Source organism: Acromyrmex echinatior, chromosome 14 (assembly GCF_024713525.1).
Source record: "Acromyrmex echinatior isolate Ae372 chromosome 14, ASM2471352v2, whole genome shotgun sequence".
NCBI classification, from domain to species: Eukaryota; Metazoa; Arthropoda; class Insecta; order Hymenoptera; family Formicidae; genus Acromyrmex; species Acromyrmex echinatior.
In genome coordinates this window covers 3,660,365-3,684,987 of record NC_141865.1, presented here as the reverse complement: position 1 = coordinate 3,684,987, position 24,623 = coordinate 3,660,365, and the positions used below count along the sequence as shown (strand labels likewise).

The window sequence follows — 24,623 nt, the reverse complement described above, 5'->3', positions numbered from 1 at the left end:
CGCGGCCCCTCTCTCTCGTTGGCTGGAGCGCCTGGCTCGCTCAGGTGTCTTACAGTTTACAGTGAAAGAAGAGGGGAAAGAGAGAGAGAGAGAGAGAGAGAGAGAGAGAGAGAGAGAGAAAGAGAAGGAAATGTTTAGATATTGCACGCCGTACGGAAGGCGTTCTTGTCGAGCAAACAGCAAAAACGAATTAATATCACGCGGAATTTCAACCGACGTTAATGACGAGTTACGTCGGTGTGCGAGAAGATATCGAGTATTCAGACATTAAGAGAAAAAAAGAAAGAGAGAGAGAGAGAGAGAGAGAGAGAGAGAAGGGAGAAGGAAAAGAGACAAACACTTGTATGCCCTGAAACAATTTCTCTTTTCCTCTCGCTCCTTCGTAAAGCAAATAATGAAACAAATATCTAGCAGAATTTCGAGATCTGTGTGGGTTAATAACAAGTTGAACAGGTGTACGGGTACGCTGATGTCGAGTCGTGTACGGGAATCAAACGAGAACAGCAGGGAAAACGGAGAAAGAGAGGAACCTGTTGCGCACCGCGAAAGAATATTCACTGACAAGAACAGTGAAAATTAACACATCAACGTTCAGCAGAATTTTTTTGCGCTAAGTAATACGCCGAATTAGAACGGATGCACAAGTGAAAATAATGAGTATTCGAAAATCGGATTTACCGCGAATAAGGAACAGAGAGAGAGAGAGAGAGAGAGAGAGAGAGAGAGAGAGAGAGAGGTACCCGTATCACTACGTACCGTATAACCTGAGCATCGTTTGTTGCTAGTAGATTATTTATTCTTTCCAGCTAGCATGAACTTCCGAAATACTACGCTATAGATATCGCTCGAAAAAATATTGCTGCATTTGAAACTGAGCCACCTGAAGAAAGCGGCAATAAGGGGAAAAAAGAGGCAATGTCGAGTATCTGCTTGTTATGGAAGATATAGAAAAAGAAGGGGAGAGGGAGAGAGAGAGAGAAAGAGAGAGAGAGAGAGAGAGATAAGGAAATTAAGCGCAAAAAAGAGAGATGGCGAAAGGGAGAAATGGAAAATATCTAATGAAAATCTGTCTCTTTTTTAGCTGCACTTCTGGCATACGTACAATTCATCTTTTCTCTTTTTCTCTCCAATATGAAAGGAGAAAAGATGCAAAAAGTTCAACTAAAGAACAAGTCTACGTTCGGGAACGAGAAGAAAAACATGGAAGTTGAAAGTTACTTAAGGATGGGAAAGCGCGGCAAAGTGAGAGAGATTTTTAGCACGCGAATTTTCATCGATTGCCGCTTCGCTCTCCCATCGACGACAAAACGTAGCCGCCGCGCCGAGGAAAATCGACGACGCGCGGCGAAGGAAAGGAAAGGCACAAAATCTCGAAGCGGCCGCGCCAGGGCCACCAGGTGCGCAGACGCTCCACTCGCCGAGTGTCACCTCGTTCTCTTCGGCCACATCCATCCGAAACGTTTCACCTCGCCTTCCCTCGCTGTGCTACCTCGCAGTTACCACTCATGGCGGATCCATGTGGCGCGCACGTGGAACGAGACGGGCTGTGTTTTCTTTTTCACTCGCGCGACGTTCTCTCGCGCTGTTGTCCGCGTTATCCACCAATACTCATTAAGTACTCCGATATTCCGCAATTCCATTTTACGTGACGTTAAATGTGACCAGTGTACTGGTCAAAAGAGCACGCGTGAGTTATCAAAGGAAAATGGCGCGAGTGCGTACGCGCGCGATTATTCTAATTAGTGATCGCAGGAACGTATAGCGATATATCGGCGTCTTATAACTTATAACAGCAAATAGAAAATTCATATATTTTTCTGTGTCCATTGATCTTACATTCAAAGTTACATTTGTGTCATTCTATCCTTGTTGCTCTATCCTAATAAACAACGAAGATAGAATGACAGAAGTAGCGTTAATAGCGTCTTCCTGAACGCATCTTTACATGAATAGACTGAGCATTAGTGTGCATTAGGTGATGACATACAACGTAGTGACACCCTTTTCGTCATTCGAGTAAAGATGTAACGCTAAAAGAAATATAAGAATAAAAGTAAGAGAGAGAGAGAGAGAGAGAGAGAGAATATTAGATAATATTATTAAAACATTTATAAAATATTACATTAAAATATTGATAAAATTCATATAAAATAAACACTTCGAAATGTTGATAATGTTTCTTATTTACTGCTTAAGTATAGTCAACACAGCTATTTCATATTCCTTCGACACTCGACAGAACTTGATACCATTTCGTAATAAGCTGCGATTATGCAGCTACGATGATATATTTATTTATGCGGCTTCCTGCTGCGTAATACAGAGTGTCCCGGAGAGAGAGACCCCCGACCTTAATTTCAATGATGAATATCACCATTAACGTTGCAATCACGTTGCAAAATATGGTAGAATCGTTGTCGGAAATCCGAAGTTTCCGATCGTGCGCCCGCTTTCCTTCGCGGTCGAATCATAGCCACACACTCGGAAGAAAACATGAGGAAGCTAATTTGTTATTAAGCATCGCTGCAATTATGAGTGAAAGTACGGAAAATAGTCAAGGAAAGCGACACAGGATCGGTCAACGCTATATAGATTAATAGTGAGTATCGCGTTAACATTATATAGATTAATAGTGAGTTGGTACACTCGTACTACACTAGATTAGTATACAGAAAACAAAAATTCTTATTTTGAGATTATCTTTTTTTTTTTTTTTCAAAATATAAATCTTGAAATAATATTATATATAGTGTTACATCAACATAACTTGCACATAAAAAAATTTTATACATAGTTAAATAATAAAAAATTGTATTTTCATTATTCAATAATAATTTTCATGTACCATTTTGTAATTTTCGCAATAGTTAACGAGAAATTAATTACTAAAAATTGCTAAATAAGTCCGGCCTACTGCCAAATCTAAGCGCATGGCGAGAAATGGCCACCCAGCTATCCAATCATGGTTGCTAAGCGCGAGTTGTTTACTACAAGCAGCAATGGCTACGCACCAACGCGAGCGGCGCGTGATGCTGAATTGCCGTTCTGAACTATACATGATTGTCCTTCGTCTTTCTTAACTAAACAAAATCTTCTAATAGCACAGGAAAAATGTATTTAAAATTAAAGTTACAGTACAAGGTTTAATAATTAAAATAACAATTACAAATTATTAAAATAAGGAGTTATGAGTCAGAACTTAGATGTTTTGTAGTATTAAATTATTAAACTGATAAAACTTGTCTAAATATAATAATAAACGTTTTCCCTTTATTAGGTTATACATTTTCAATGTTTAGCAAATTTAAGTATTCATAATTATTAAGGACTTTTCGATTTAGTTTAGGCCGCTCTACCTGTACACAAGAACTGCGTGATATCTGTGTGAAGTTGGTCTCTCAACTTTTGAGAAAATTAATTTTATATAACTCATTCGATTTTCATTGTTCATTTGCACATTTATATATTTTGAATTTTCATTTCTAGGAAGAAAGTTATAATATTAAAAAAATCTATTTTGGAGGCTTCACACTAGCCCTCCAACTTCGAAAAAATTGAATCAAAAGGTCTTAATCGATAGGTTTTCATTTTTGTACATTTCGAAGCAATTCGATTTTTTGTTTGCACACTTTTAATTAAAAAGTCATTAACAATTAAAGTTTTCGAAACAAGCGACGTAATGTTTTTAAGCTCAAACATTATGTTAAAAAACTGTCTGTGCGCAGACATTATGTATATTAAAAAAATAGAGTTAATTAATTGAAGAGATATTGCATTTTTTCTATATATCAAAACTGTTTATATTTTAAACAATCTAGGAAGTATCGATTGGTACTATTAGGTGCGCAACTAAGTTCTCGCTGTTATTTTGATAAAAATGCAACTTCCTCATCGAGCAATGCCTCCAATTCAGCGTCTTCGAAGGTTTTTGGCCTTCCTTCACGCGGACGGTCGTCAACATCGAAATCACCGTTTGAAGCGACGGAACCAATCTCGGCAGATTGTTTCACTTAGAGCATCTCCGTAAACTTTTTGGAGCTCTCTATGCGCTTCAGCCGCCGTTTTCTTCGAAGGAAAAGAAGAAAATCAATACTTCCCGCATATGACGATTATTTGACACAAAATCAGACATTTTCACACAACCAAAAGAATATGACGTAAAAACAAAATCACTAATGTTTCAAAGCGGTTTGTTTACCATATGTCTAAGCCATCTGTTGACAAACAGCGGGAACTTAGTTGCGCATCTAATATTTCAAACCCGTTTCTGTTGAATTTGAGCTGAAAACGTAATTTATGTGGTGTGAAATTGACCCCTTCCCCCCCCCCCCAACACTCATTTGTTAATAACTTTTTAACTAAAGGTGTGAAAATAAAAAATCGAATCGTCTTTCGAAATGTCTATTTCAACCAAAATACTCAGTGCGCACTGGTAAACGTAAAAAGTATAAGGTATATGTAAAAAGTTACATTTTTTTCTTTTTTATTTCATCATTTATTATAACCTACCGCAGAATTTTGCACACGTCAATTTCGGTACTTCAACTTCATTATATAAAAAAATTAGATATTTCTATGGTAACTCGATTTGCTAAAGAATCAACTTAAATAATTTCTATGTGACTTTATATACTATGTAATCATTTGAACTGCGCGCCGAATTAATCTTTCGGATTTATAAACGCAATTAAGGAGGTTCTCGCGCTACTTTCTAGTCAATAGACACTTTATTCATAATAATACGTAAAACAATTAAAATAATGGAATAAAAAGATTATTAACAATATCTTATGCCATTATACATAATTATTGTTAATTTTATATGTTACTAAATATTTTCAAAATGACAAAATAAAAGTTGTAAGAAGATCCTCATTTGATGTATTGTCCATTTTACATTTGACATATACAATATTTTAGCTTTTTTCATTAAAGAATATAAATTTTTTGTAAATTGTAGTTTTGTAAACTATCAATTTTAATGAAACTTTACGAGAACAAACTTCAGTGTATACTTTATTATTTAATTTAACAATTTTTCAATTGCTGTCTTATATATGTCTCAATTTAAAAGAGAATAAATACAGAATAAAGAGAATACTACAGAATAAGATTATACCTTCAACTTGTAATATAAAATTCCATAAATTTAAAATTAAATATCTTCAAAATGGTATGGAAGAAGTCAATGAAATTTTTTCTAGATATTATTGGTATTATTACATAGACTTATTTTATATTTCATCAAATGCAATCTTCTTAAACTATTACAATAATATCACAAAGCAATTTAATAATTTTAATGCTCAATCAGACATCCTATCAAAAAGTTAATGTACTGAATGATGTTAATGTACTGAAAAATTGAAAATAAATTCATTGCGAAAAATATAACCTCGGCTGGGAGTCAAACCTGGATCTCTGACATTCCTGAGCATCCTAAGATTATCTTTTAGACTACCTTTAGACTATCGAGGCCTTAGTAATATTCTTCGCAACAATCAATGTAGGAATAATAACGCATTTTTCAGGCAATGTGTAAACAATAATAAACGATTTATTAAGATCGTATATGTAAATACACAACAAGTAAAAGTTAAAGCCTACATATTTAGTAGGGTAAAACCACTAATTGTAAATCATAAAAAAAATTCATATTTTTATCCAGAACAATATTGAATAATTAATAAAATATTTGATAGTTATGATTAATTGTAAAAATTACATATGGATGATTTTATTTCATTTCATTACCATTTTATATATTTTAATTTAAATTAAATAAAGTAATGACAATTATCCACAATTAGATCTTATGTATTAATTGCAAATCAATTCACCAAATGCTTTATTTTTTCTAGAGATGTTATCACAGAAAATAAAAATAATTCACACATGCATATCGTAATAAAAGTGTCTCAAAACCACCGCATTTCATATTAAGAATATATTCTTGAGATAATTTTGAGACGAAAATTCTAATATAAAAATGACAAGGCTACAATAGTTTTTGAATTATAATTGATTAAAGACAGTTTGTAATTCAAAAACTGTTATAGCCTCGATATTTTCGTATTAGGATTTTCGTCTTAGAATATTCAAAATATCCAGAAATAATAATAGAGACTACAAAAGTAAAATGGTTTTTTATAAGCATTTAAAGTCAGTTTATAATTCAAAAAATTATTGTAGTTTCGACATTTTCGTATTAGGATTTTCGTCTCAAAATTACCTCAAGAATACGTCCTTAAGAGGAAATGCGGTAGTTTTGGGACACCTTGTATATAACGAAATTGTGATTGATCCATATTTAGTTCTAGAATCTAATTGTGGATCATAATGCAATTTTAACACATTCAAATTTATTTAAAATTAGTGACAATTAAAAATCAATGATAATTAAAATTACAATAAAAATTAATGAAAATTAAATGTTTAGCAATAAAAAATATTAAATTATGAATAGTAACACTTTTTGCGTATAGACACGTATACTATTTTATATTCTAAAATCTTTTCAGGATAGCATTGTTTGTAAAATTTTGACAAGTTTTTAAACATTTTTATAATAAATTTTTTACAATAAAAGTATCATTATAATGTAATGATTAAACAAACATCTGCGGACACATTTAACTCAACATATGATTTTTCTTAACTGAACATATGATTTTTTCCATAAAATTTAATACTATTTAGTACGTACCTAGTATAAAAGCCATAAGGTATATTCTTATGGTATTACATTTTGAATGAATTTTTAAAGATACACACGTTAGTTAACCTTGCACATTTAATTAGTTAATAAAATGCACAGTGCTGATTCCTAATAAATTAAAATCAATTGACACTTGAAAGTTGAAAGAGATAAATCGAATGCTAAAGAATCTTGTGATATATATCATTTAATGGAAAAATGCTATAATTATTTAAATATAAAAAGTGATCCGGAACTAGTGCCTAATCCACATATATGTACGGCCTTAATAAATCATTTATTATTAAAATATTTATATATTTTTACAATTAATTTTGCTAATTTCATATATAGCAGTTTTTAATATGTATTAATCTAGTGCAATATCTTAACATTTAGCAACCTTTTTCATAACACATTAGTAAATGACGAGTCAAATTTCTTGAGATACATTACTAAGTGCAGATGCATAACATTCAACAGATCTTTTATCAGATACTGCTAATACAGCATTCAGAAATAAGAAGCTAAATCCTAAAATGTTTATTTTATCATTTTAAAAATGATTTTATTGTAATGATGATATCACTTTGATTAAAATGAGAAACACAATTTAGATATGTAATTTTCACAATTTTTAAAACATTTATTACTTTGCACCTTACTCTTTTTTATTTAATAAAATATAAATAAGAGTTCAGATAGGACTAATGAGAGTCATGCGCTATTGTAAGAGTGGAGAGATAAGAGAAGCAGATAATCCTCAGGTATTGCTGGTTATCTTCAATTTATTTCGAACGTTTCTGCCCCTTTTGGAATCATCCTCAGCAAATATAAAATCAACAAGTCCATTGAGAGTAAGTCACTTGCAGAAATGCAACATATATTACACTAAATCAAATTATTATTCCAAAGTAAGGAAAACTATCAAAAATATTAAAATGATTCACCTCAATGGGAAACGATAAAAAAACGAAGTTCAGAAATAACGATTCACATTTATAACATTGAATAAAAAAGTTACACTATATAATAGATTTATCGTTCTTCTGACTAAGAATTTGTGTATGTACGACATGATGTGTCATTTAAAATTGAAACGTTACAGAGTGACAAAGGGGATAACAAGCAATGAAAATAAATACAATTAAGAGTGTCAGTCAATATAACAAAGTATGATTATCATTTTTGTTTAAACGTGTCCAATAAGAAGGTATAAGAGAGGTGCAAACACTGTGTCCGTTTTTTAATTAATTCTTCTGCATATAAATGTGAGACATTTCAGAATTTAATCGTTTATTGAGAAATCTTTGTCAAGAATCTGGACATTCTCCCAATCGAAATCATGGTTACAACAAAGTCGATGTTCTGTGATCTGATTGGTTTCTCTTTCATTTATTTCTAAATATTTTGGCTTCTTATTTTTATCTCCTCTGAAATGGTCATGACTATTTGGGTACCTTTTACAATATGCTAATGTGCTATGACATACTGATTGAAAAACTCTCATCTAATATAATGCAAATAACCGAATTCGCATATAAATCTGCATACGTTCATCTTTTCCTCGTCAATTGTTTCGTTTTTTTTTTAATTTTCGGCGCTTGTTGGATTGTTTGCCTGCTCGTCCTCAATTATTGATCATCGACTCTTTGCGTTGACAACGGTCGTTACCGTCTTCGATGAACAATGATCGAAAGATCATAAATGTAACGCTTCATCGGAAATACCACAACGTCCGATTCCGCCGAGTCATAACGCCACAACACTCGTCGTTTCCTGCGTTTCTCAACCTTTTTCGCAAGGCGCTTAAAGCGAGAATGTCATTATGTGGTTGCAATAAATTTGCACTTTTTATACATATCGACACGCATAGTCGACGATGACCCAGTCAGATTGTAGATACGTATTCATGCATATTTAAGCGCGCTTGCATAAAAATATTCGTCCCCTTCTTGCATTGCAACGATCGCTGGTTCGAATGCGTACATATATGCGTGTGCGGTCAAGTTTGATTAAAAGGATTGATGCAAAAGTATAATAGGTATTAAATTGCAAAACATTCTCGAGACACTTATTCCTCGTTCATCCTTATCTGGATTCGCAAGTACAAATCTAAATAGAACGCCGAGGTAGCATGTAAAACGGTTGCGCACGCGTCGCATTTTGTATAGGAGAGAGAGAGAGAGAGAGAGAGAGAGAGAGAGAGAGAGAGAGAGAGAGAGAGAGAGAGACACGATCAACAGGTTGGTATAACGTTTCTCTTTATTACCACTATTATTAGAAAAAGCCAGACTTTTTCACTTGTTAAAGAGCAAGAGGGAAAGAGATAAAAGCGCTTATTAGTGTATAAGATAATTAATATTCTAGGACAAGGGCTGCGTTCAGCAGAAAAAACAGCTTTACAACTGTTGTAAAATTCTTTAATATGATGGATCTTGCTCTTGGTTTCTCACTGAATCTAAATGTATAAACCAATCATATTCATGAATTTTACAACAGTTGCAAAGCTGCTTTTTTGCTAAACGCAGCCAAGTTTTCTAAGAATATAAAAAAATAACGAATAAAATAGGAAAAAAACAAAAAAATAACAACAGTAATAGATAATACAAAATAAAACAAAAATACGCAAACAAGAAATGGAGCGCTAATATGTATTCAACAATAAAAAGATATGAAAAGATCTATAAACGAGATACATATAAGATATATATTTAATAATAACCTTTAACGTTATAAATAAATGGACTTGTTTTGGCTTACTTAGCCATTTTTAGTCATTATAAAGAATTATAATCCATAAAAAATCATCGCAAATCCCAAACAATATTAAATGATATTGAATCATACGAGACACATCACAACGTTTGTTACAACGGCCTGAATGTACATATATATGAGTCTATGATTCATTATTAACATGTAAACATGGATTGAGTCGAATGTTAAAATACAGAGTACCTAGGTCGCAAAAAGCCAAGAAATCAATTACGTATGGATACTCAACATTAAATGAGATGATTATTATGAGAAACAAGTTAATTACAATTGTTGTACACTGTCAATTTTGAGAAAATTAAGAAAATGAACTTATGTAATTATATTTAATTATAAGTATCCGATTCTCTTGTAAACATCTGTCATATTTATGCTTCAGATATGAAAATGAAATATGATCGATATGAAAAATATACATGAAAAATAATACAGTAGTACATATAATACATATAATACAGTAGTAAGTATACATGAAAAATAATTTATTATAACATAACGAACCGGCGAAGATGATTATGTGATCTTTTTTCTTAATATATCAATAATATTAAAAAAAAGGATTCATCCAAGTTCACAACTCCGTATCTTTTCTTAAATTAAGTCCGTTTGTTTGTTCTTTAATGTATAATACTTCCGATTAATCTTTTGTAATATTTTGGTTCAAAATCCAAATTTTTAATGTTATCCCAATCTATAGTTAAATTCCAAAATGTCCTCAAAGATGACAGCCTTAATGAAAATAAAATGTAAAGTGAGTGTCAATAAAACGTTAATTGGAATGTAAAGGAAGTATAAGGAGGTAGTAACAGAAATATAAATGAAATATAAATTCATAAGAAGCAAAAATTGAAACATGGAATATAAAAGAAGCGTCAATTAAACGTTAAAGAAAAGTAAAGATAAATAAAAGTATAGATAAGTTCTTCGGCAAGCACGAGCAGAATGTTCATTGAATGTAAACGGAGCGTGATTAGGCAGTCTAGAGAACGTAAACAGAGCATCGTCGAGTTCTTAGACGAACGTGAATGAAATGTAATCGAGGTCCTTGGTAAGCGAATGATATTTTAAAATATATTTCATTTATTCGGTAAATATCTAAAAAAAGTGCTACGCTTTCTTCTTGGAATCCTAGGAGCTCACTTCAAAAAATTATTTCATTAGAACACAACTAAACAAATCTTTCAATGCTTACGTCTTTTATCCTAGTCTGTGCGGTTTTTGAAATTCGAGAAGTTAGTTTCTCGCTAATTCCCTCTGGTGGCGGTGCCACGTATTACTCAACGACGCTTCGTTTACATTCGCTGTACAGCTTAATGACGCTTCGTTTTAAAATAAATGTTTTTATCTCTATATCCTGGAAGCGTACACAAAGCGAATTTGAATGCTCCGTACTTTTTGCCGAACATTTAGGAAGTGTAAACGAAGTACTAACGAAGTATTTAGGAAGTGTATCAGTACGCTTCATGCATTCTTTGCGTAATGTTGAGGAGCGTATGAGAAACGTTAATAAAAAAAAATTTAAAACGTGTGAGAAATGTGACAGATGTGTTTTAAGCACATTTTACGGAGCGTTTGGAAAGAGTTCGTGGAGCGTGTATGAATATTCAAAACCACTAAGAGTCAATGGAAAATCAATGAAGTGTTTAAGAAGCATTAAAATTCTTTGTTCACACTTCTTTGACGCTTCAACAAATTTTACATTTTCATCAGGAAGAATGTTTGGACGAGTCCATTTTTATCTCATTTAATCACGTTCTTAATTTTCTCTTTGTTTATTCCATGTAGAAAGCATTATAGTCACCACAATACAATTTATACATATAACATTGTTTTTGTTTATCGATAAAACATCCACACAGCACTTTTCATTAAAAATATACATTAAAAACGTATCTATGTTGTATTTACATTGCATTTCATTTCATATCAAATATAATGTATTAAATATGTAATAAAAGCAATGGATATGAAATATCCAAGTCGAAATACGTATGTGATATGTATCAGATATATTGTGCATATCCAAATCGAAATATGTGTGTAATATATAGCAGGTATATTGTGCATATTTAAATGCATGGATATATAACATGTAGTTGATACGTATTTAACAGAATATAATAATACGTCACAAGATGATGGCGTACTTATAGTGTAGTTATAGCATTACCTAACATTTAAAAAATCAGTAATGGACAGTTTTGAGCAAGTTACTGTATGCGCGGTTTATTATCTGAATTTATATAAGAATAAACAAATTTAACAATATTAAAGTATCATATTAGACCACGATGTATGGACGAGAGAGAGTCTAGAGAGAAGAGACTATCTATGGAGAGGAGGTGTCAGTGAGAAAAGTTTAAATGGATGGAGGGAGAATAAATGGGAGAGAGTGAGAGAGAGAGATATTGAGGTGGATGAGCAAGAGAGAAGGGAAAAGATAAGGAGATCAAGATCGTGTAAGAACTATGAAAGAGTCCATGGTATACCTGAGTATATTCGAAAGTGCGGGAGGAAAGAGGGGAAAAAGATGGTAAAAATAGCAAGATGGAGGTGTGGGAATGAAGAGAGAGGAAACAAGTACTGGATGAAAGAAGAGGATAGAAAATGCAGACTGTGTGGAAAAGAAAGAGAAAATGTAGAGCATCTGAAGAAAAACTGTGAATACGTAAAGGAAAAAGGGGGAAGCAATCTGAGGGTTTTAAATGAGGATGGAAGGGGGTATGAATGGATGATGAGAATAGAACGATTAAGAGAAGAGAAAAATAGAAAGACAGATAGAAAAGAGAAAATGGAAAATGTTGTGGACATATTGAGTGTGTCGAGGGTATGAGTGTATGAAATTTATGAATGAATAGGAGATGGAAGGAGGTGGGTGTGTGAGTGGGTGAGTGCGGGGGGGAGAATACGGATGTGTATGAAAAGAGAGAGAGAGAGAGAGAGAGAGAGAGAGAGAGAGAAGGTGTAAGAGAGTATGAATGAAAAGAAAACGTCAAGTAAGAGAGAAAGCGGAGGAAATGCAAAATGTGAAGTAAAATGTAAAACGAGAGAGAGGAATGGGATAGGGAAAGGAATGTAATAGAAATTAAGAAGTAAAATTAAAGTGTGATGCAATTTTGGAAGTCTTTGTAAATACTTTGTGTGAAGGCAAATAAATACTACTATTAAACCACGATGTGAACAAATCAAGAAATAAAAGCTTATTTCGGTTAAGCTTGAATGTTTAGTGCTAATTGAAATAATCGCGTGTGAAACAAATTTAAGTTAAATAGTAAAAAATTAATTTAAATTAAATAGTAAGTCAAAGATAAGTTTTTATTTTGAAAATATTTGAATATCTGTACAATTAAATATAATTGCTGTACAATTAATGAATATCTGATTTTTTTTATAAGTTATATAATTTTTTTTTATAAGTTATATAACGTACTTAATACATTTTGAAAGCGTATTTGCATTATTAGAGATACATATCAAATACATAATTTACATATTTAATATATATCGAATATATAATGTCATATGTATCATATATAATTGGTATATAATGGTATATAATGTAATTGGTATATAATGTAAATTATGTATCTCTAATAGTAATAATATAATAAATAATAGTAAAGATGTAAACGACGGAAAAAAATCTAGACTTTTAGAATAAAAAACTCAGGAAATAATAATTTTTTCCTTCGGCTTTGACAATTTTTTAGTCTACTTATTATATATTTTTTTAGATATAGTTCCAAATGATCCCCGCTCGCGATTAACTTGAAATTTTGCACATAAATTCTACAATGTGAGAAATAAAAAACACAGTCTTAACTTCGGGAAATAAAAAAAATTGTTTATTTTACGACTTTTTATTTGAGTAGATTAGGATAGAGGGAGGGGGGGGGGGAGAGGAGTTGGAATCCCAGCAAACGAGAATAGATTAAAATTTTTTTAATGCGTACTTTAAATCCATGAAAATGGATTTATTGGATTGAAATGGATTGCATCCGAGCTAACACTAGTTTAATATTCGAAAAAAAAAATATTCATATTTAATTACAAATTTTATTCCTAAGACATTTATAATAATTATATCTGAAATTAACTATTTCAAATTGGTATTAAAAAATGCACTTTAATAGGATTCGAACCTGTGACCTCTGGATTGTGTGAGTCTTCTACGTTATCTGCTACACTACTTCTTCAATTGGTTATTTAATGTGTTATTTATTCTCTACTTCAATTACAATCAGATAAATCAGTGTACAAAATTATATAGATATAATAAAAATATCATAATTTAACAGATATAATAAAATATAAATACATAATTTACATTACTATGAGACAACATTGGGTAAGTGTCGAATAATCTAATCTCGTTTGGCCAATGTCTATGTATTTTTAATTGAAAGGCATAGAGATATGCTCTATGCAATTTCTATAAATGAATAAAAATGCATTCAGGATTGAAAAGGATTCATTTTAACATTTATGAATCCGTATTTCTAAAAATCTGAATCTATTTTAATCCATTTCAATCTATACTCGTTTGCTGAGGTGACAGTCACTTCTCGTAGAAGTCGTGCGCCCCTAAGCAGGAGGGGTAAGAGTCGCTTCCGCGTGGGAGTTATGTGTCCCTAAGCATGAGAGGAGGTGGGGTGAGAATCGCTTCGCGTAAAAAGTCGTATTTTCTCAATCTGGATTTTAATTGATAAATATTACCATATTAAAAAAATTTTTTTTATTTCCGAAATTGAGACTATAGATTTTTTTTTCTTACATCAAAACAACTTATATGTAAAATTTCAAATCAATCGCGAGCGGGGATCATTCGGAACTACACCCATTTTTTTTAATATTTCACGATTTCGACGCTGTACTATTGTTCCAGAATTTAGTTGTTGCACTTATCCGTAAGATTTCTCTGTAAAAAAAAGTTACAAAAGTAAAATATAGTATAATAATTAATATAGTATAATACCGGTAGTTATAAATATACCTTACCTTTCAATATATTATTTGAATGATATTTTATATTATATTTTAATTTTAAAAGTTAAGTAAATATTCCATACTATTATTAATATTTTACTAGACTAATTGACACTGTTTTTGTCGTATACAATTGTAATTATATATATTCTAAATTTAATTTAGTGAGAACTTCAAATTCTTCAAATCTTTAATTACTCTTGAATCAATATTATATTGGGATATTATCTTAAAATAATTAAAATATAGAAGGCGGAATAATTAAAATATAGAATGCAAGTATAAGCAATATGCAACAAAACAGTGTCTATTATGCTTAATAAAATATTATCTATATTAATAACATCACTTATTTACCTTTTAAATATAAAATATCTATCGTTCAAATAATTATTATATATTGAAATAACTATATATTTTTTCATGAATTTTATATAATTTAGTCAAAAATACCATTATTTACAATAAAAAACTAGTTTTTTACTTGATCTTTTTCTTTAAAATAAAAAATACCGCTTTTTTTATATCTCTAATAGAACGGACATTAATCGGTATTAAACATATATTTGGCATATGATTCATACGTATTGCTATGTATCTGCTATATAATAACATTTTTAATTTTATGTATCTGCTATGTATCTGAAATCTAAAATGCTATGCAGGTAGTCTTTTTGTATCTTTATGTACATATTTAATTTATCAAGGCTTCTATAACCCATGGTATTCTTCCTTAATGTTTATCGTAGATGCAACCATATCACCTGAAATATTCTTATGGTACATCTAAAAATGCAAATATGAGGGATATTCATGAGAGAATCAAATATTTAAAACCATACTAAAAACCTACTTTCTTAACTTTAATTTTCTCAAAATTAACAACTGTAATTAACTTCTTTCTCATAATGATATAATTTATTATAATATTGGATATCCATACGCAATTACTCTCTTGGCTTTGCGATCTACTCTGTATTTTAATATTCGATTTAGCCCATATTTAATATGTAAAACATGGCAACGAATCATGGACTCACATATATAGTCAGCAACTAAAGGTTGCAACACATTTTTTTAAATGAATTTCGGAATGCAATTTATTTATCAAGCGATTGGTTCTTACTTATGGATCCATAAGTAATAACTAATCTCAGTGAATAGGTTGCATTCCGACACTCATTGAAGAAAATACGGTGACTTACCTTTTAATTGTTGACTGTATACTCAGATCGTTGTAACAAACATAAGGAGAAAATTATTGTTTATAAAATTGCAATGTACCTCATGTGATTTATGTTTAATATCATTTAAGGTTATTTGAGATTTGCATTTTTATGAATTAATTCTTTATGATGGTTGAAGGTGGCTAAAAGAGATACCTCTTAACCAAATTCTGATTTTAATGAAACTTTGTGTATTTATAGCTTACATAAAGAGATGAATTTAGAAAATATTAGTTGCGATTAAAAAACAGTTTAAAGGGGTGAAACCACCCCTTATGTGTAAAGCGGTTTTCAGTTTTTTTAATTATATCTCGAAAACTGTTCAAGATATAAAAATATATTTTAAACCAAAGTTTTACAACGAAATTAGCTGTACTCATTCGCGTTAATAATATTTTTTAAAAATAATTACTTTTCAAAATTTTCCAAAAAAATTTTTAAATAAATATTCTTAAAAAATATCACTAACGTGAATAAATAGAGGCAATTTTATTGTAAAACTATTATATAAAATATTTTTTTATATCATAAATAGTTTTTGAGATATAGCAGAGAAAGCTAAACATCGCTTTACACACGAGGGCTGATTTCACTCTTTAAACCGTTTATTGATAACAACTTTTAGAACTTTTACAAAAAATTATTGTTTTTTTAAATATTGTTGATGATAGATGATTGATAATTTTATTATAAAACTATTTGTAAGTGGATTTTTATCACAAAAAAATGATAAAATATATCTTAAAAACTATTCAAAATATAAAAAAATGTTTCATACAAAAGTTTTACAATAAAATTATCTCTATTTATTCACGGCAGTAATATTTTTTTCAAATATTAAAAATTTTTTTTTGAAAATTTAGAAAAATTAATTTTTTTAGTATTACTAACGTGAATGAATACAGCTAATTTTGTTGTAAAATATTTTTTGATATCTCTAATAGTTTTTGATATAACGGAAAACTACTTTACACATAAAAGATGATTTTTCAAACCATTTTTGGCCGCAACTGATATTTTTTAAATTCATCTCTTTATGTAAGCTATATAAGTACACAAAGTTTCATTAAAATCAGAATTTGACACCTCTCTCTTTCTCTCTCTCTCTCTCTATCTCTCTCTCATTTATAAACCTTTTTTTACCTTTTCATTATACGAAAAGAAAAATAATAAGAATAAATTATATGAACATAAGAGATTGAGAAAGAAAGAAAAAAAGAGAAATGTTATAGCTATCGGTGGATTTAGTGATTTAGGAATATGAAGGAGTAAAATGCTCGGACCGGTCAATTTCTTGACGAAAGAGAACGAATGTCATGTCTGCAGCGCAAGATTGGTTGGTCACCTGTTGCCAATCAGTCCTGATTGGTCGGCCACCTGTTGCCCGCTGACCACGATTGGCTCGTACCAAGAGTACTAAGTAACCACTAAGGAAAGAACAGATGCACCAGTCGACACAATCACAGCCAGCGATCGACAGAATGTTCCAAAATAATTGCCAAATATTTGATGGACAGGTAGAGCGGACTAAACTGAGTCATAAAGTCATCTACCATTTTGCAATTTTTACAACAGTTAATAAGATATTAAGTATTAAAAATTGTCGAACATTGGTCTTCAATAATTTTTTACTTAAATACTATCAACTTTACAGAAAAACTACAGCAAATAAAAATTGTTTATTTTCTTTTCATAGAGCTCTAAGAATTTTTTCAAAATTTTTTATCAACTTTTTAATACTGCATTTTCCTATTTTTATCACATGAAAATATACGGAATTAAAAATTCTGAAAAAATTCTGAAAAAATTCTGAAAAAATTCTTGGAGTTCTATGAGAAGAAAATAAACAATTTCTGTTTCTTGTAGTTTTTCTGTAAAGTTGATAGTATTCGAGTAAAAAATTATTGAAGACTAAGTTTTGACAATTTTTAATAATTAATATCTTGTTAACTGTTGCGAAAATTGCAAAATGGTAGAAAACTTTTTAACACAGTTTAGTCCGTTCTACTTGCTCATGATATATATTTGGTGATTATTTTGGGACACCCTGTATATGTGGAGTGATGGAGTATTTCACACATGTGAATTTGGCATATGTGGAATTTCTATACACGTCGAACTACATAACCTAAATTTTTAACGAGTTATTAGATTTTTTATTGGCGATATCTCAATGAAACAATGCTACACGCTCTGATTGGTTCTTAACGAAATCTTTTCTTTTCTGGTTATCATAATTCTTTTTTATTTATTTATTTATTATGACGTGTATAATATATAATATATTACACGTATATAACACGCGCGCGTGCGCGCATATAATATTACATATACAGGGTGTCCAATAAGTTTTGACAAAGCGCTTGTATATATAGATAGAGCTAAATTTAAAGTTGAAAAGTTCTCTATCATTTTGCAATTTTCGCAACTTTTTTTAGTTACCCAGAATGAGCAGAATGTCTAAAATTGACGTATAAAACAACTAAAATACCTTTTAGAGCCCTTTTAGAAATAAAGATATTTCATAAAGAACTCTGAAAGAAATCTTAAAATTGTTTTAAGCGTCGATTTTATTTGCTTATTTGACAATGTTTAGAAATATATATCTCATCTCTACTGCGAAAATTGCAAAATGGTAGAGGACTTTTCGACAATTTAATCTGCACTATCTACACACGAGCGCTTTGTTAAAACTTATCAGACACTCTGTATAAAATATATAAATTTATTATTATTGAAATTTAATTTTAACCAGATCCTTCTGCCTGTTGACCACTCCACACATGTGAAAAATTTACTTTGCCGGCCCTGACCACAATCGCCCAGTTTGTACATGAAAGGTGAACGAGAAATGTTTTTCACACACATCTCGGCCGTAGCGAAGAATCGGGTTCTCATCGGAGATCGCTCGTCGTCAAATCAATTTGGAAAGGGAAACAGTTCGATTTGAGATCGCGTTCGCGAGCGAGGTTGTTTCTTCAAATCGCTGTCAAAAGTATTCTCTTTTTAGACAATAATAAAGGAATCGACAGAAGGAATCGTTTCGTGCATTACTTTGTCGTTTCTTATCTTGTATACCGAAAACCAAAAATTTACGAATTCATAATTCACTCGATTTGCTCGAATGAAAAATACACACAGTTCGAAAATTTATATTAAAAATACATTTTATATCCACTGAAATAGTCAACTATTCAAATTTTTATGTTAATTCACAAGATAAATATATAAGCAAATTATGAAAGCATTTTTCTTCAGTACAATTAACATGTATAACTAACATTTAATTAATGTTAATATGTTAAATTAATACATTTTATTCATTTATTTTAGAATTTACGATCTAAAATACATAATTTTTATGTTATTCGTTCATTTATTTATAAATTATGTTATTTTAACATTAAGAAATGTTGAAAATCAATTTAGTATGAAATATTCAAATAATATAACACATTGTGATAATAATATAATCACATGTGTTAAATTAAGACTTGGATATATTAAAAATTCAACACCAAAATTTTAAAGATCAATTTTAACACAAATACAAAATGTATTTTTTACTGTATACCTACTGATTTTACGTGCAAATGCAAATTCTAATCTATTTTTGAAAAAAGACATCTCTTTAACTCATTATTTGATAGAGAAAAAGCTTTATTCGTGCGTTATGAGCAAAAAAATGTATGTTTAAGTTCCTCGCAATTGTTTAAGAACAGTAGTAAGAACCGCTTATTGTTAATCTCGGTGGATTAGCTTCGTTCGGGATTGTAATCTGAGAAGCTAAAGCCGGGCTTTAATTTAGGGACCGCAGACGCAATCGTATCTTAATCCCGGATAATGCGTTCCTGAGAGATGATAATTAAAGCGATGTTGAAGTCCCAGCGAGCAAAGTCTGTCTGGATTCCGACTCAAAGAGATCCGGTTTACACTCTTGGACTTTGTTCTATCGAAACTCGTCACCAATATGAATATATTATTATCAATATGAATATAATATTGTTTTATAATTATTAATACAACTTAAAAAAAAATATATATATATACATATATTAGGTATTTCCGTGGATCTCACTTCTTTTTCTCATCCATATTCATTTATATATACATTATTCATACATACACTGATTATTGCGAAGGATATTACTATAAAATCTCGGTAGTCTGAAGGCTTAGGATGCTCGTATGGAAATACAAAAGATCCGAGTTCGACTCTCGGCCGAGGTAATATTTTTCGTAATAAATTTATTTACAGCTTTTCAGCATATTAATATCTTTCTAATAGGATGCCTGATTAAGCATCAAATTATTAAAATTGCTTGCCTATTTAATTCGTAATATTATTACAATAGTTTAATTGCGTTTATAAGTCCGAAAAACTAATTCGGCGCGCAGTTTGATTGACTATAAATATAGTATATATGCATGTACATATATATGTATATATATATATATATATATATATATATCCAGTATGTATATAGTAATTCAGATTGAATTATTTAAGCATTAAAGATCTAGCTTTGACCGTTATAGCCATTACTTCTATTTCTTATTGTTGGATTATTCATTTATCATCGGCGCCGTTTTCTGCACATAACAGTTTGATTCACACGGCAAAAAAATGAGATTTCACCGGTAATTAATAGTGAGTCGGATGCGGAATATATACATATAACGAAATAATTGGAATGACAGAGATAGTCCCGTTCGTTTTTGAGTGTTACGTAGTTTCCGAAAACTTTCAAAACTCTCGCCAAAACTCGCCAAAATTTCATTTTTAATAAAAAAACTTCTCAAACAGAAATATTTATAAAATATTTATAAAATATTTGTACTTATAAGATTTATTTTAAATATTTATTTTAAATATTTATTGTAAATATATATTTTTGTGGCTTAGATTGCACATATCATAAATATTCATTATAAATATTATAAAATATTTATTATAAATGGTATGAGATATATATTAATATTTAATAAGACATTACAATCCAAGTAAAAAGTACGTACTAGACATATTTATTTATATTCATCATAAATATTACATCAAATATTTACTCTATATTTTAATAATATTTCAAATAAAGCTTTATAAAATACGTATAAAATATTTATATAACATTTTAAAAAATAAATAGTAATAAATATTTATCATAAATATTCTGTACTGTTTGGGATTCAAATAATTAATTTATTATTGTTTATTCTTTTTTATCAATGTAGATTAGCTTTAATCTCTTTAAATCTTTAATTTTTTATTTTCTTTTATTTTCTAAAAATTAGAAAAAGATAAAGAATATATTAAATCGAGATTAAATTAATTAATCTATATTGGTAGAAATGGATATAAAATATAATACATATAATTGGCGCTCGTACTTTCGAATCTTTGTTTAATAATCAGTAGAGTATTTAATTATTAACAGCGATGTGATGTTTTTTTGTTTATTCTCATTTGTCGTGAACTTTAAATTGTGTGCAAAACTTGGGAGCACACAAATAGCGCACGCATAGTGAGAAAGAACGTGAATGAGAAAGTGATGTCTTGCGTTGAAAAATCGTGCAACTTTTATAACATTTCAGGATCTAGAAATCTAGACTCTCGAGGCGCTCAGATACAGTTGATCGATTGCTATAATATATTTTTTATCAAGAATCTATAATCGTGAAGTTAAGTAATTTTCTCAGTTATATCGGTTCCATCTATCACAATCGCAAAAGCGAATATCAATATCATCTGCATAAAAATTCATAAAAATTTAACGGTTATTTCTCTCTTTTTTTCTCTCTCCCTCTCTTTTATTTGGTGCTGATTACAATTAATAACTGAGATTCAATTATTTTTCTCGTTTCTACCAATGTAGATTAACTGTAATATCAGCTCTCTCTCTCTCTCTCTCTCTCTCTCTCTCTCTCTCTCTCTCTCTCTCTCTCAAATTCTAGAGAGAGGAAAAGATGAAGAGTAAGTTGAATCGAGATTAAAATTAAATTACATTATATTACAATATAGAAACGGGCATTAGCCTTCCCAGGATTCGCACGAAGAGAAACAGAAGATAAACAGAAGGACGGGTCGCAAGTGAAGTCTCTATCAGATTAGAAACATAGGAGATTGAGGATTGCGAATTGAATATGAAAATTTGAATAATCAGATAATTTTAATTTTTAATCCGTTTCGTTCCGATTGAGATTTCACAATTCTCAATCTCCAATACATAGTCTGATACGGGTTTTAAAGGGACGACGAGGTCGATCCACTTTGCGATCCTCTTACATGCGACATAAGAGGACGGAGAATGGATTCATCGTTGCGGAGAACTTTCTCCCGGACGGGCGCTCCAACACTCGTATACGTGACTCTTGTGTCTGGCCACGTAACTTTCGAAACGACAGGACAGGTCTCTCGCAGATTGCCAGTGCATTCCTTTCAACGATGCACATGGGATTGATCCTTGCGCCGCGATCTCGAGGACTCTTGCATGTAATCCGTAAAAGTACATCCGCGCATCCCGTTAAAATTACGAGGAAGTTGCGTAGAGACGATATCTCGTTATAGAATATGCGCAGCGTTATACCTTTATCACACGGAAGAACGGTTTTGCTAAAGTAAAAAATGTAACTATTATATATATATATATATAATTTATAAAATTGAAAAATATATTTAAATAATTTATGTCACTTATTTATCAGTCTATTTTTTCACTTATATTATTGTTTAGCTAGATACAGATCTGAAAATAATTATACAGCATGATAATAATGCTGCAAGAAGGTTTGACAATCTAGCAACTAGCTGTTTGGACGTCCTATTACTTTAATGGTCTAATACTCGATCCAATATAGAATTATTTTCAAATCTGTCTCTATAAATTTTCTATGATATTCAGCAAAACCGATCTTTTCGTGAGGCACTTTCACTTTCAGAGTAAGAAATAAGCATTAAAGCAAGAAAAATATTCCAAATTCATGTAATATTTAGATATATATGTTTATTTGTCTCCTCCTTCTGTTAATAGATCTCAGATATCTTTCTTGTACGATCATTTATTTAGTCGGTAAGGACAAACAAATTCTATTTTTCGTAATAAATTTGCAAATTTAAGATTCTCGTTAACATTTGATTATTAATATTCTTATAAAGATGCTTATTAGCATCAAAAATTATTAAATTACTTATCAATTCGCTCACTTTTGTAATTTTCACCTCAAGATACAGAATCGATTCCCTATTGTCATGTTTACTACTACCATTAAATGTGTACCTTAAGTGAGGTTCTCGATTAAAGTAAACGAAAGTAAAAATATAACGCGTACGTACACGCGTTAACGAATCAAATCAATTTTAGGTATTATACGACAAGTGCGACGACTTGATCCGGCTTCCCGCAAGGACGTTCTCGTAAACAGAGAGAGAGGAAGGGATCGCGGGCTTTCGCAAGGAGGCCGTAGATTCCACGAGGAAGCAAGGCCTCTTCCCGGGAAGCGCGCGGCGTCGGATCGTCGGATGCCGAGGAAGCCGCTCTCGCGCCGAAGAGGCGAGAAAGAAGGGACGATCGAGAGAGAGCGAGCGAGAGCAATGAGTGGTCGCTGACCCGGTCGGAACGTTGACTCCATGTAGTCAGTCTCCTCCCTCCCTTTCCCCGTCATCCTCCTTTACATTTTCCCCTGGGTTTTGCCGTGTAGCCGTACCTTCGATTACGCGGAGTTACCTTACCTTCCCCGTTCGCTTCGCTACACCTCGCCTCATCTCGTCGCGCATCGCCTATGAGTTTGCCCGACGATGGCGTATCTCATCGTCGCGTTCCCGAGGAATTTCCGATCTCCTCCTTTCCCACCCTTCCCCCCTTCTATGGATCTTCCTACACGTCAAGTTTTTCCTTCTTCAACTTTTCCGTTGGATATCAGTAGGTATCTTTACTTTCCGTTTTACCTCCTAATGCGCCGATCGCCGTTACTCGGAGCATCCCGCTGACTTCGCCCATTCATTTTTCCTTGTCCATCGTATTTCCAGTTTTATGTCAACGAAGAGAGAGCGAGGTGTTCCTTCCTTGCGACTGGTTGAAAAATGCAAAACTGTCATTGTCAATTTCGAAGATCCACGACACGTCAACGTCGACAAATGTTTTGAAATGAGATTTGAATAAAGCATCCTTGACATTTTTATGACATATAGTATTTATTTTCTTTATAAACATATTTCGTAATGTATATTTAATGACGCATGGATATTTTAATACGTATAACTTAATACGTATAACAGTAATCTCTCTCTCTCTCTCTCTCTCTCTCTCTCTCTCTCTCTCTCTCTCTCTCTCTCTCTCTCTCTCTCTCTCTGTTAAGGAATACATATCTATATGTATGTAGTTTTGTGGCCATAAGTACAAACACCTCCTATAAATTGAAATGTTCTACATTTAATAAAAACTAAAATAAAAGAGTTTTATTGAAAAATAATATTTGTTTTTGTAACAGTCTTAATATTTGATTAGTTATTTCCTTTCATATTTAATATTCTTTTTCAAGAAAATGTAATAATAAATTGAGGGTGATTTATACTTAATGTGACAATTGCACATATTTTCGAATCTAAAGCGAGATAACTTTTTATTAAGCGAAAAAAAGAGAGAATATATATATATAGAGAGAGAGATGTAAAGATAAATGTAATAATAGAAAATTATTTTAAATAGATAATACAATTAACAAAAATTTATTAATTAACGGGCGATTGAGAGAAACAACAAACGCAGCAATTCGTGTGTAATAATTAACAAAATCTTACATAAATTATATATAAATCGAACATTTCGGCTCCATTCAAGTCATCAGCGATGTCCAAAAAAAAATAATGTTTTCATTAATGTAATGATAATTAAATATTACAAACTATAACTTGTGCTGTGGTTTTTCATGCTCATCTTTTC

General features: G+C 31.0%; 1 long non-coding RNA gene across 2 annotated transcripts; it reads left to right on the top strand.

Annotated features, from left to right (window-relative positions):
• Positions 1-114: 114 nt before the first annotated feature.
• LOC105146718 (uncharacterized) lies at positions 115-24,327 on the top strand. Of its 2 annotated transcripts, none has more exons than XR_015547436.1 (2): positions 115-2,599; positions 23,046-24,327. It is a non-coding gene; the product is annotated as an uncharacterized LOC105146718 (long non-coding RNA). The 2 variants fall into 2 exon arrangements; XR_015547435.1 differs by lacking the exon at positions 115-2,599 and adding an exon at positions 20,655-22,754.
• The last annotated feature ends 296 nt before the right edge of the window (positions 24,328-24,623 follow it).